Below are 13,619 nucleotides of genomic sequence, written 5' to 3' on the forward strand. Positions count from 1 at the left end.
TTTTCTCCTACAAATCTTCCTTTAGCCAGTACCTGTGTGGGCAGTCCTTAAAAAATACAGTTGTCCTCCACTCATCCTCTCACTTTAATATAGAGAATATGTGAGCATGAAGCCCTGGAAATTCTTCTTAACACACTCAAGAAGTTTGTTATTGAGTACCATTTATAACTTTTTTGAAAAATGGCATCGTGTTGAGCATAACAATGAGGTGAAAATACAAAGCAGCCTTGATATGCAGTGAATAAAGGGTGAGGATCCCGCAAAGAACAGGAAGAGGTAAAAGGACCTGCTGCACAGCACCACCCACAATACAGCCAACACCAGGGTCTGGTGCCAAAGAAATACCCTTCTGGGCTAGACGAGGGTGTGGGCTTCCTCCTTAATGTTAGTTCTGGAGATTGAGGGGATTCCATCTTCTCTGATTCACCATTTATATTGCCTCTATAATGCACAAATTGGTTCCAAGCTCTTAAAAAAAATCTGTAAATTATCTCAATTTGTTGGTTGAATCAATTTCAGTGGTTAATTATTATTTATTTATTTGTTCCACTCATCTCTCAAGGATTGTCATTCATGTCAATATTTCTGGTCAACAAATTTGCTAATTGTATTCACACTATTTTTTTTTTTTGTTTTGTTTTCTAGATATCACCTTTGACTCTTCTCACTCTTTAGGGTTATATAGTTCAACAAGTTCTAAACTTTAGTAGGCTTCATTGATCTGCTACTAACAGAAATGCAAGAAAATTCTTGTATTAAAGACTATTGGAAAGCTTGAAAAGGGTGACTGTTAGTAATATAGCTTTTATATATGAGATGGAAAGGAGATATTGTCTAATAGAATTTTGGGAAGAATATTGCGTTATTAGGTTTTATTGATACATAAAAAATGACCACAAGCTCAGTGATGTCAAACAACACAAATTTATTTTCTAACAGTTCCTGTTGATTAGAAGCCCAGGCCCAGTGGGGCTGGACTCTCTGCTCAGGGTCTCATTAGGCTGAGAGCAAAGTGCTGACCAGTGCCAAATCAAGGTGATCTCTATATAGGGCTCAGTGTCCTCTTCCAAGCTCACTGGTTGCGGTAGGTCTGAGGTCCCTGTTTTTCTAGTTAGTTGTTACCCAGAACTCTTCTCAGTTCCCAAAAGATGCTTGCAGCTCCTTGTGTCCCCTTTCCTGGCCCAACAGTTCATATGCAGGTGCTCTTGTTTCCAACCTGCCAGAACACATCTTTCAGATCTCCTCTACTAGGACCAACCAGAAAAGAACTCAGGTTTTAAAGGGCTTCCCTCATTAGGACAAGTCTGCCCAGGACATCCTCCCTATCTTAAGATCAACTGATCTAAGGCTTAATTCCATCAAAAATCCCTTCACATCAATTTGTGGATTGATGTGTAACTGAATAACTGGGAGAAGGTTTGACTACACCAGGGACCCTGAATCTTGGGGGTATTTTAGAATTCTGCCTATTAAAGCAGTCTAAGAAGAAAGGCAAAAGACTTTGTATACTAGACATAATCTGGAGTGCGCAGAACATGAGCTATGTTTTATTATTATTATTATTATTATTATTATTATTATTGCTATATGACAAGTGATGAAGTCACAGCCAGGTGCAGGTGTCTCTCAGTAGTTTCCTGGGCCAATTGGAGGCCCACAACCTCCCTGCACTTCTTTTCCTGTGATGGCAAGTGTTAGGAAGAACCTATTCTAATAATGAAAATAGGGCTTCTTCAGGATATCTGAGCTTCATATGCAATCTACAGATTTGTTTGTTGACTTGTTTTTTTTTAAAAAAAATAAACTGTATTGTTGTGGTATGGTATTGATAGAGAAAATGACCAGATCATAAGTGCACAGCTCAATAAGTTATCACAAAACGAACATACCCACCTAATCACATTCATCTCAAGAAATAAAAGATTGTCAGAATCTCAAATAAAAGATTGTCAGAATCTCTGTCTCCCTGATGTTCCTCTTGGCTCTGCACAATCCTATTTCCCTAACATTAGCCATTATCCTGATTTTTTTATACCAAAGGATTGGGCAGATTTGCCTCTTTTAAAAAAACTACTTTATAACTAGAAACTTGTAACAAGCAAATTTTTGTCAGACTTCTTTCATTAAACATTGTCTTTGTGAGAAGAACATGCCACAATTAATTTGTTCATTGGATTGTTGATGAATCTGAATTGTCTCCAGTCTTTAACAACAACTACTACTACAAAAAAAAAGTGCTTCTGTGAACATTTTTGTACCTGTGTTTTGGTGGACTGTGTATATTCTTAGGAAGGGAACTGGCAGATTATAGAGTATGCATGAGTTCCACTTAAGTAGTTACTGCTAAAGAGCCTCTCCATCCTTAATTGTGGCTAATGTCTCCCAAATTGGAGACTCTACTTTATCCTCTACGCAGAATAAACTTCAAGTCTTCCGCAAGAGAGAGGAGGCTTGGCCCCTCAGCTATTGGGGGAAGGGACAGAGCATGTGGACCGATCTGTGTTTAATTATAGTTCAAAATACTCTCCCTATTTTAACCAACTTAACCCTTATAATCCCTTCTCCAAAAATACCTGATGCTATTGACTTCAGAATCATGGGGCTTTGTGATATAAATTAGGTTGTTTTTCACCTTTTCCTGTTACCAGTTCGGGATTTGCTCTCCTTAGGTCTGATGCCTTTTCCATATTGCCAGTTTTCAAAAATTTGATGTTGCCACGCATACTCATTTCTTTGCTTCTTTGGCATATACCTTTAACACAAAATCTATTATCTTTTGTTTTCATGGGGAGTGGTGAGGAAACAAATGAAGACAGTGTATGTGTTCAATGTAATATATCTGGGGAGGCAACATTTTTTTACATGTTCCATGTTCCTCCCAGAGTAATGGAAGTTACTTTGCATTATGTGAAATGGCTCACAGCTTCACAAAATAAGATCTTAGCTTTGCTTCCTGTCATTTGGAATTCGTTCCTTTTTTGTTGTTGTTTAGGAGGTATTTGTGCAGTTTTATCTTGCTCATTGTGTGTCATGAGGAAGCATACCATCTGCAGCACCAAATCTAATATCGCACAACCATATGTTGATAGAGTCAAGATATTTATGAGCTGTGACTTCCACTGGGATGGGTTAGTTATTAAGTTGTTCTGGAACTATTTAGATGTTTTATTTCTGGTTTATGCCAGTAGTTTGAGAAAATATGTAGCTTAGATCTCAATATAAGCAGTTTTTTTAAGATATATTTAAGAGGAACAAATAGCACTGGTATGACGGCAATGTCATCCAAAGGGTGGATTCACACAGGAAGTCAAGGAGTATCTGAGAACTCTGAAAATTGTGCCAACTTCCTCTATGCAAAGAGATAGAGTCATATTGAGACAAATTTTTATTATTATGGAAGAAATTAGTCGAGGGACCTACATTTGTTATGGGAATGTAAAGGCAATATATACCTTTGTCCTGGGAAGAAGAAATAATAGGCCATTGTAAGTTCTACTGTAACATTGTTAGTCCCACATGGAATGGGAATTAGTCTTAGAGAAATGGTGGAAAAATTTATCCTGCCACCAAGGAACTGCTTGAAAGTAAAGAGATCAAACGTTCTGAATTTCATCTTTAGAAAAACCTCTCTAGTACATTGGAATGACAATGACAGACATCCAAGTGTGGGAAAGGACATCATAGGCCTCAAAAGGGAGTTTGGCACGGATGAAAGTGAAGTCTGTATTGTAACTTGGACCCAGAGACTTATTACAAAGAGTGGATTCTGGCACAGCCGACGGATGAGACTGATACCCCTGCAGAATTGATCCCCTTTGGTACTGCCTTGGGATCAGTGATTAAATATGTGAGCACAAACTAAATAGGTCAAGAAGGTTTTTCAGCAATCTCTGCGAGCTTTGGGAACAGCAGAGGCTTCACCTATAGAGGGAGTGATTATTCTAAGACCTTGGGGCCTTGGGAACACAGAGATGTTGAATAAGACAGTGTGGAACAGTAGCCAATGCTAAGGGAAAATAACAGAATCAGTGACATGAGTGGACCACCCAGACATTGCAGTTTCTCTGTCCCTAGGGTTTTTGAATAGTTTCAATGAGAGAATATGTATACTGATGCCCCAAGAGTAAGATCCTAGACTTTGTAGTAAAGAGTGCATGTGAATTCTCTGTTTTCTTTGTTGTTGTTATTTGTTTGTTTTCTGACGCTGGGGCTTGAGCCAGGTCCTTGCATATGCTAGGCCAGCACTCTCACTGAGCTACATCCCACAGCGCATGCATGTGAATCCTTAACTAGTTAATAATAACATGAGGTATGACTATTTTCTCAGCTGGTAAAGCAGGTTGTACCTATCAATTTTATTGATGAGTTCCCCATTTCTGCCATATATATGTGTTGTTTTAGATAAACCTCTACTAGTCAATTCAATGTTGAAATTATGGCATCCACATGTTAGTACTGTTATTAGGATTAAAGAAAATAAAAAATGCAAACATCGAACAGTGCTTGATACACAAAAAAGACTGAATAAATCTTGCTACCCTTGTTCTGCCAAGTTCTTTCTGGTTGTTACAAATTGTGTGCAGTATCAGGGCATTAAAAAAAAATCTATGTTATTAGTTCTATGACATCAAGCAATTTGTAGCCACCTTTTCCAGCTTTGGTTTCTTGTCTTTCAAATAAAGACACTACAGCAGTCTCCCAGGGGTGTTGTCAGGGTTAGCCAGGATAAAGAATGTGGCAACTATCTAAAATATTGAGGGTCTTACAAATTGAAGTTCTTCTGATTTTTAGTACCTCCCCAGGAAATGGCAAATCCGGTTCATTCACTAAACATTCATAGTAGCTAATCCGGAATCTTGGTCTCTGCATAGAATAGTTTTCCCAGTAAGTCATCAAAAGAGAGAAAGATTTGAGGTGGATTTTTCCTTTAGTTCTTGAAAAATGTATTATTTTCTGACTTTAATCAAGGATTTTTGTTGCTGGTATTTTCTTATTGTTAGGGCAGCTGGCACAAATATCCATGAGAGACACAGCTCTGAGTTCAAGCAAAGGTTTATAGACAGAGGATATCTGCCAGGCTGCAAGGTGCAGCAGCCAGTGTCACTTGAATGGAAACTAATATACCTTTTGGACAAGGAACAAGAGCAAGCTAGAATTGATCTTGGGTGCAGGTGGTTGGGTAACAACAGTTTTTTGTGTTTAGGGACCTTAGTGGGGGTGGTTACGGGAATAGGGTATCTTAAGTTTCTTTTTCTTGGCTGTTTAGGATCAAGATGGAGGAGTCCCAGAACCAAAAAGGAGTTACTAATGTTTAGGGACCTAACACTTGTCATTGCATAAATTAGTGGTAAAAGGTAATTTGTAAATAATGGTTCAATTGCTTTAACCTATGTGTGGGTTGGGATTTGGTTTAAGTGTTTCTCGGTCATTCATATATAAAGTTTTTGTCTCCACCATTGGGAGACGGTGGATTCTTTAAGAGGTGGGAGCTAGAGGGAGGTCTTTAGATCATTGAGCATATTCCCTTAAAGGGATAATGGGACTTTCCCCTCCCCCCCCACCCTTCTCTCTCTTCTTTGTGTCCTATTCATGAAGTGAATGGTTTGCTCTGACATGTACTCCTGCCATTATGGCCTCACTATAGCCCCAAAGCAATAGGGCCAATTAATCATAGACTGGAATTTCTAAAACTGTGAGCCCAAATAAAGCATTTTTCATATTAAGCTTATCTCAGGTATTGATTATTTTGACAAAATATGACTGATGGAACATGACACAATAAGACTGACTGCCTTCCTCCTTCCCTCCTTCCCTGAACTCACCAGTACCATATCTCTAAGTTCCAATTTTTGCTCAGCTCCAAGCAAAATTTCACAATCTGGGGCAAGAGGGAATATTTGGAGCCAGCAAAAGATAGAATAAATTTAAAAATAAATAAATAAATACAGAGCAAGAGAGAGAGAGAGGTGACAGAGCTGGCAGGGGCAGAGAGAGGGGAGGACTATGATAGGATTACTCGGCAATAATCAATTGAATGAGATTGGAGGACTGGGAAAGAGTCCATGAAGTCCACTATTTGCAAGGGCTAAATTAGCTCCATAAGGAACCCAGGAAAAATTTCATGAAGCCAAGTCTCTAGGCAGGATTCCACAGCACAACAGGAATTGGAACTCCTTTTTCTTTTTTTTTTTCCTTGATTCTTGGCAAAGTGGAAAAATAAGCACATTTCTTATAAGCATTGGATAAATAACACACTCTGCAGAAAGCTACAAGGCACTCTAGGATACCCCAGGCTCCTGGGTGCTGACCTGGTCCTGAGCACGTGTCTTCAGTTGGGATCCTCAGCTGCTTCAACTGAATCAGATAGGGGATTGGGGCCCATGGTGTTCCTTTAAGGAGGATTCCAGCTCTCTTCCACTCTGCTGATCATCTGTTTTTTTTTTATTATTTGCTATCATTCTTTCTGATTGTGCTTTCCCTGGCATCAGAATGCATGTGTGTGTGTGTGTGTGTGTGTGTGTGTGTGTGTGTGTGTGTGTGTTTCTGCCATTGGAATTGATTCCCTTCTCATCAGAATATCAGCTTATGAGTCCTAGAATGCTAGCCTCATTCCAGCCAGTGACTGCCCCTGAGGGATTCTCATCTGCGGCAGAGTCCCTCTCCTGCTTCCCTGCATCCCCACCCCATGTGTCTGACAATTAGTGAGTCAGCATATCATTCTTCTTCCGCTTAGCTGCTGGCAGTAAAGGGAATCTCCTTAGCAGCTGCTGAATTATGTCCGGGAGTCAGCAGCCTTTCTGCAGTGGGAGAAATAAATTTATGAAGTCTCTGCAGGATTTCCAAGCAGGGATCTCATGTAAATCAAGCCCTGTTGTGACTGAATGGGAAGAAAAATAATGAGAGGTGCCAACGCTGGAAAAAGATTTCCAAAACCTATAGGAATTTAAGCAAGGGTTATTCTTTAACTACAGCACTGTGCTTTTAGATCTGTTTCATGTTTTGTTTTGTTTTTTTCCCCTAGGATTAAGTTTCACAATGTCTGCCACACCTGGGTACAGAAAAATCCCCTACACAGGACTTTAAGTCACCTCAGACACAGGGGTGAGTTGAAAGGTTATTTATGGTAGAAGGCTCCTTAGTTCCCTTTGCTTTGTCTCATAGTTATTATCCTTTCCACGACATCTTAATCTAGTACTAGGTTTCTCAACCTCAACTTTTGACATTTGATGCCAAATAACTTTTTGTTTTCCTCTAAGCATTGCAGGATGCCTTGGCTCTGTTACAATACTAGTAGTATATACTCCTCTTCCTCTAATTATGGCAACCAAAGGTGTACCCTGGGGGTAAAACTACCCTCAGTTGAGAATAATGGGTCTAATGGAAGGCAAATTAGTTAAAGGAGAAGGACTCAAAAGATTTGAGTTCAAATTTTATTCCAAAAGCAAGCTCCTTCATGAATCTTCTACTCTACTCATTGATTCTGGAATGCACAGGGTAGCCTGAGAACCATCCAGTGCTGCTGAGAGAACTCTGGATAAGGCCAAAGCTATGAGTCTGATCCTGTATGACCATACAGGCTCCTCAGTTCCATGACCCTAGATTGTGCCTCTAATCCCACCCAGAAGTAATTTAGAAACTCATTCTCTTGCAGGACTGAATTTCTTTCTGTCTTCAGGATTCACCCGTTCACCACCCAGGTAGCTAATGCCAGAAGAATCTTAGGTGATTCAGAGTTTCTTTTGGATATAACAATGAACAACAGTTCAGGTTATCATTCTCCATTTATTTACCTTCCCACCCCCAACAGTCAAGTTATGCACATTAGACTTCATCCAATCAATAGAACTGTTTTCTTATTAGTTTATATAGCATTTTCTAGTGTCCCATAGTATTCACATAAATGTATGACTTTATTTAACCTCTCTCAGTGGAAGACATCTCTGCTGTTATAAAAAGTACTTTAGGGTTGGGGATGTGACTGAGTGGCAGAGTGCTTACCTGGCATGTGTGAGACATTGGGTTCAGTTCCCTAGCACTGGGAAGGAAAGAAGAAAGGAAGGAAAGAAGGAAGGAAGGAGGGAAGAAAGAAAGGGGTTTAGTGGAAAATATATGTAAATGTCAAAGAATGGAATTGCTTGGTCAAGATACAAGAAGTAGAACATGCATTTTTAATTTTGATAAGTAATGCAGATTGTTCTCTATAGGAATTAACAATATGTGACAGTGCCTATCTCCTTGCAGTCAGACCAACACAGTACTGCTAATTTGGATTTTTACCAATTGGTGGTTGTGTTTCAGTATAGTTTTGATTTGCATGTATTTCATGATTGATGAGATTGAATGTTTCTTTATATGCATAAAGTCATTTTTATTTATTTTTTTTTATAAACCATCACTTACTTCTTGCCCATTTTTCTACTGGCTTGTTTTTTTCCGCATGAATTTCTAGAAACTCTTTATTAAAGAGATTAGTCTTGTGTTATATGAGTTAAAAATACTTTTTCTAATATGTTAATTTTTCTTTTTCTTTTTGATGGTGCTGGGGATTGAACCCAGGGCCTTGTGCATGCTAGCCAAACACTCTGCCAACTGAGCTATATCCCAACTCCCATAATATGTTAATTATTTTTGAGATTGTTTATAATTTTTGCTTATGTAGGCAAATAATCTATATTTTTTAAATAAATTTTATTCACTCTTGTAATTTTTTCTTAAGGATTTTTAGTTTTTACTATAAAGATAATCATGTTTCTTCTAATACTTTTAGGATTTCTTTTTTAAGAAATGTCTAAATATTTGATCCATGTAGAATTTATCCTGGTGTTCATTGTGAGGTATAGATACAATTTTATGTTTTTCAGATAGTCCTCTTGACATCCAACATCATTTATTAATTTTTTTATTTTGCCTACATTCACTTGAGATGCCATTTTGATCAGATACTAAATTCCCCCTCTATATCTGACTTTATATGTCTGGAATTTCTATTTATTTATGGACTTTCTATTCTATTCTTTTGTTCTGTTTGTTTAAAGTGCTGCCTTAGCTAGGCTTCCATCAATGGATGAAGGGATAAAGAAAATGGGACATATATACACAATGGAGTTTTATTCAGCCATAAGGAAAAATGAAATTATATTACTTGCAGGAAAATGGATGGAACTAGAGACCATTATGTTAAGCAAAATAAGCCAAAAAAACTCATTCATAAGGTCAAAGGTCATTTGTTTTCTCTCATATGTGGAGGTTGGATAGGAACAAGGAAAAGAAGAGTGGAGTGGGGGAACTCACAAAAAACCAAGGGGGATCAGTAGAGGAAATGTTCCCAGAGCTGGGAAGTGATACTGGCCAAATTATATTGTTAGATTGTGTGCAGGTACAAATGTATAACAACAAATCCCATCATTATGTACAATTATAATGTGCCAATAAAAATGTAGACAAAATGCTGCCTTTTAATTTTGATAGGTTGCTAAGAGCCACAGCCAAGTAATATGATGCATGGCACTTTTGGTTGTAAGGTGATGCCAGCTAGCCATTGAGATGATATGATTATGTTAAGATTTGCATTCATATGGATATTGGACTCCTGCTGTTCACCTCAGCCTGCTACGGGACTCCTGGAGAGTTCCCATTGGTTGGGGAAGTACAGTAGGAGGGAATTCTGGGGCAGGAAGTTGTTCTGGGTTTCCGGTAGGACACCACCGCGTGGGTGGACCGGCTTCTTCCCAGACGTGTACAGGGTATTAGCGGCATTTTCAAAAATAAAGTTTTGTTCCTGCTTGAGTGGCTCATAATTCTGTGCCCAGCCAGACTGCGGCAATAGGTAAAGGAAATTGTTCTCTATAGGAATTAACAATATATGATGGTGCTTATCTCTCTGCAGTCAAGCCAACATGGGGTGCTGCTAATTTACATACACACATATAAAATATATATTAGTATTGGGTCAGGTTAATGTTCAATCATTAGCTTTCTTCCCATGCACTCACCCTCCCCCCCCCCCCCCCGCAAATTACTGGCTCTTCTATTTATTTTTTTCTAAGCATCCACTTTAAAAATGAGATCACTAATATAGGGACATTTTCCACCCCTCACACCCTGAATACTGTCTTCAGGATTGGGAGCCATTGTCTCTTAGGATTCTCCAGCCCCTCTAAATGACTTCAAGTTTGTTTACTTTCCCCTGTATAAAGACCTTATGTACTCATTCACCGGATTTGTCGAAGTATATGGGCTACACAGGAAAATAGTATAAGGAAAACACTGCTCTCTAATTTTATATAAAGTGGTCCATTTGAAAAGAATCCTAAACACAGGAGCAATTAGGAGTTAGCAAGCTCACTGAGTCAGTGACTCTGGCCTGAGTACCTCAAGCGGTTGTCTGTCGGTGCTTACCTTCCAGTGAAAGCTCTCTTTCCCCTACTACTGCAACTGGTTCTTCTTTCCTCCTATATTTACCTGTCTTGCTTGAATAAAAGAAAGGATATTATGAGGATGGACGGTTCTTTCAAAGACTTGTTTTCTCAGCAAAGTCTAAAACTTTAATAATCATTTTAATGGAGGGGAAGTAGATCAAGGATTTCATATTTAAGTGGGTTTACCCACCTCCACTTTGCTACAAAAGATCCTGTCATTTCCTTGCCAACCTTTTAAAACTCATATTGCTGAGCTCAGCAGGCTTGATGGCTTCTGTGTACATGCCAGAGCCTGACCCCAGAGCGTCCTCACTTCTCCAGGACCATTTCATCACTCTAGTTCAGAATAAACGCTAGAATTCTGGCTGACCTCTGATGGTACCCCCTCACCTTGGCACAGAGCATCAGCATACAATTAATAATGTAAGAAAATACAGGTGACTTAAGAAACACTAATAATTCCAGTGATTCATCATTTATCTATATAGTCACAGACACATCCTACATTTCTTTTTTTTTTTTTAATTTTTTTAGTTGTTGATAGACCTTTACTTTATTTATTTATATGGGGTGCTGAGAATCAAATCCAGTGCCTCACACATGCCAGGCAAGTGTGCTACCACTGAGCCCCAGCCCCAGCCCCCATACACCCTGTATTTTTTATACCTTGTGCTTGTAAATGCTAATCCTGTCTTTTATAGGATTAAAGTCAAGAATTCATAAGGCAGGATACTGACCTGGAAAGCCCAAGCTCATGTTGATTCACACCAAGAAGCCCAGAGCCTTGGTTTATTTGAACTAAGACCTAAAACATTCAGGTAACCAACACTACATTTAAAGACTGCACAAATTTCTGCCTAGGAATAGCAGAAGATGGTCCTGGATATGTTTGATTTCTCAAGATAGTAAAACAATCAATAAAGCTAACAGAACACTTTGATTCCCTCTCCTTTCCTTTTTTATTTTTTTAATTTTTAATTTGTTTTAAAGATAACACATTAGCCTAATCTTAAGTGGTATCTTTAGAAAAACCTTAGGCAATATGAAAATGACAAAAAAAAAGTGTGCAAATTAAGGATGTGCACCTATGGGCATGGGATGGCAGGAGACTGACATGGATAAAATATATCCACAGACACTTTAGGATCATCCCATATTCTTAGCTATGAATCTGCACAACCTCAGACTCCAGAATGAACAGGAACGCAGTGGGTGTGGTGGCAAGGTAAGCTCACCTTTCTGCCCTTCAGTTTATGCTGTCTGAGGCACCTTGGCCACCTCACTGTTTGGACATCGATCTTTATCAATGGAAGCTTACTACCTTACTAACACCAAGTACCTACCTTTACTAATAACAGTCAAAAAAAAATAGTTTATTCCCCATTAATTTGTTACACTCTAAGAACATAAACCCCACCTTCTTAATTTTCACAACTTCCAAACTCAGCTTTGTGCCTGGCACTAAAATAATCTGGCAGTGCATTTGGAATATTTCTAGTTCTCTGACTGGTTGTTTGGGTTCTCTTTTCAGCATAGTCACTACTGTATGGCTCCAGGGAGTTCACAGTCTTTCTTAGATTTCTTCTCTATAAAATGAAGATACAGACATTGTAAATATTAAATAAAGTACTTTAAACTTTTTTTTCCCCACCATGCTCTTACCTTAATTTCTTTTCTTAGAAATTACGCCAAAAGCAAAAGAAGTAGAGATTAGAAGGGTGGGGAGGTGGAGAACAAGGTTAGTGTGTACACCTATTGACAGAGGCAGGGCCATTTGATTTCAGAGCATTTGCTTTCTACAAGGAGGCTTCCAGAATGAAAACTGCAAGAACACACTGCCCAAATATGCAGCTTGTCCTCAGTGTTCCCTGTGTTCCTTAGACTTAAGAGATAGTTAGAAATTTTCACATTATTCAATTTTTATTCACCTAGCCAATAGGCAGCCACTGATGTCCCCCTGCCCCAAAGAATAGTTAATTTTTGTAGAAGATTCAAATTTTGGCATGAAACAATAGGCTTATAGAAAGTCTAATTTCAGAGGGTAAATTCCTTACCTCTTTCTTACCATAGTTGTCTTTAAATATACAGAAAAGAATCCCAGTACCTGACTCATCAGACCTTATTTCTCACTCCTGGGCTGTGATCCTGCCTGTTTGCTCTCATTTCTCTGAGGCAGTTGGATTGCTCCAGCTTCTTGTGGCCTGTCCAAGCATGACATCAGCATCCATTACATTCCCCTACAGCCCACACTGGAAAGCTCTCTGTGTTCTATTTTAGCTCTTCAGCCCCACAGGTATGGCATAAATATGGAATGTCAGACTTGTACAAAGTGTCTCCATGCTGCTATTTGCCCAGCCTTTAGTGGGTTGATGGCTTAGGTCCCAACTTTTTTGCCTGTTAAAAAGAGAATTGATGGTGTACTTACGACCTGAACCAGATGTTTAAGCAGAATATGTAACTGCCTACATAATGGAGTCCCCAGGGTCAAGAGCCAGTCTTCATGACTTCATGTGGTCTAAAATTTGACTTTGGAGACACCATGTTCTTCTCTTTAAGCACAAATGAAGTATAGAGTGTGGAGGGGTAGAAAAGAGATAAAATTTTTAAAACTCTGTTATGCTTTAGGTAGACTCACTTATAATTATCTTTCTGTTTGATTCATACAAGATACGTGTGAAATAGGTATCATTCTTAGGCCCATTTTATAGCTGAAGAAACTGAGGCTTAGAAAGAACCTCAGGTCACACAAGGAGTAAGCAGGAATCATTACCAGCAGGCAGTCAGTAATTATGGAAAACAGGATTTGAACTCCACCAAACTTCTTTGCAGTTAGGGGTAGAGTCTCCAGGAAAAGAAGAGATCACTGCCACAGGGAAAAGCAAAGGAAGAGTGTTGACTCTGCTGTTCATGGACGTGTTTGCCCGAGGAGGACCTGCAGCTGATGGCTGCAGAGTGGGTAGAGAACCCAAGGGTTCCAGGGGACCCTGGAGACAACCTATTTCATCTACTCTTCCTCATTGCAGATGAAGAAAGAGATGGAAAAGGCTTGCCCAGGAAGAAAAGCAAGTTCAAGGCTGAGCAAGTTCAAGGCTGAACAAGTTCAAGGCTGAGCCAGGTCTGAGGTTACACATTCCAACCTCCCAGTACCTTCAAGCTTCTCACCCTTCTGTGTCTGCTGGAGCTGCCATCATAGGTTATCCT

At 39.1% G+C, this 13,619-nt stretch overlaps 1 long non-coding RNA gene across 1 annotated transcript; it reads right to left on the reverse strand.

Annotated features, from left to right (window-relative positions):
- Nucleotides 1–962: 962 nt before the first annotated feature.
- Nucleotides 963–12,696, reverse strand: LOC308633451. The gene is made up of 3 exons (XR_014018786.1): nt 12,473–12,696; nt 10,399–10,469; nt 963–1,216 (listed from the first exon to the last, which is right to left on the reverse strand). It is a non-coding gene; the product is annotated as an uncharacterized lncRNA (long non-coding RNA).
- Nucleotides 12,697–13,619: the final 923 nt, after the last annotated feature.

The sequence above is a fragment of the Spermophilus citellus genome (genome assembly GCF_964194105.1).
Source record: "Spermophilus citellus genome assembly, chromosome: 14".
In the NCBI taxonomy this organism is placed as follows: Eukaryota; Metazoa; Chordata; class Mammalia; order Rodentia; family Sciuridae; genus Spermophilus; species Spermophilus citellus.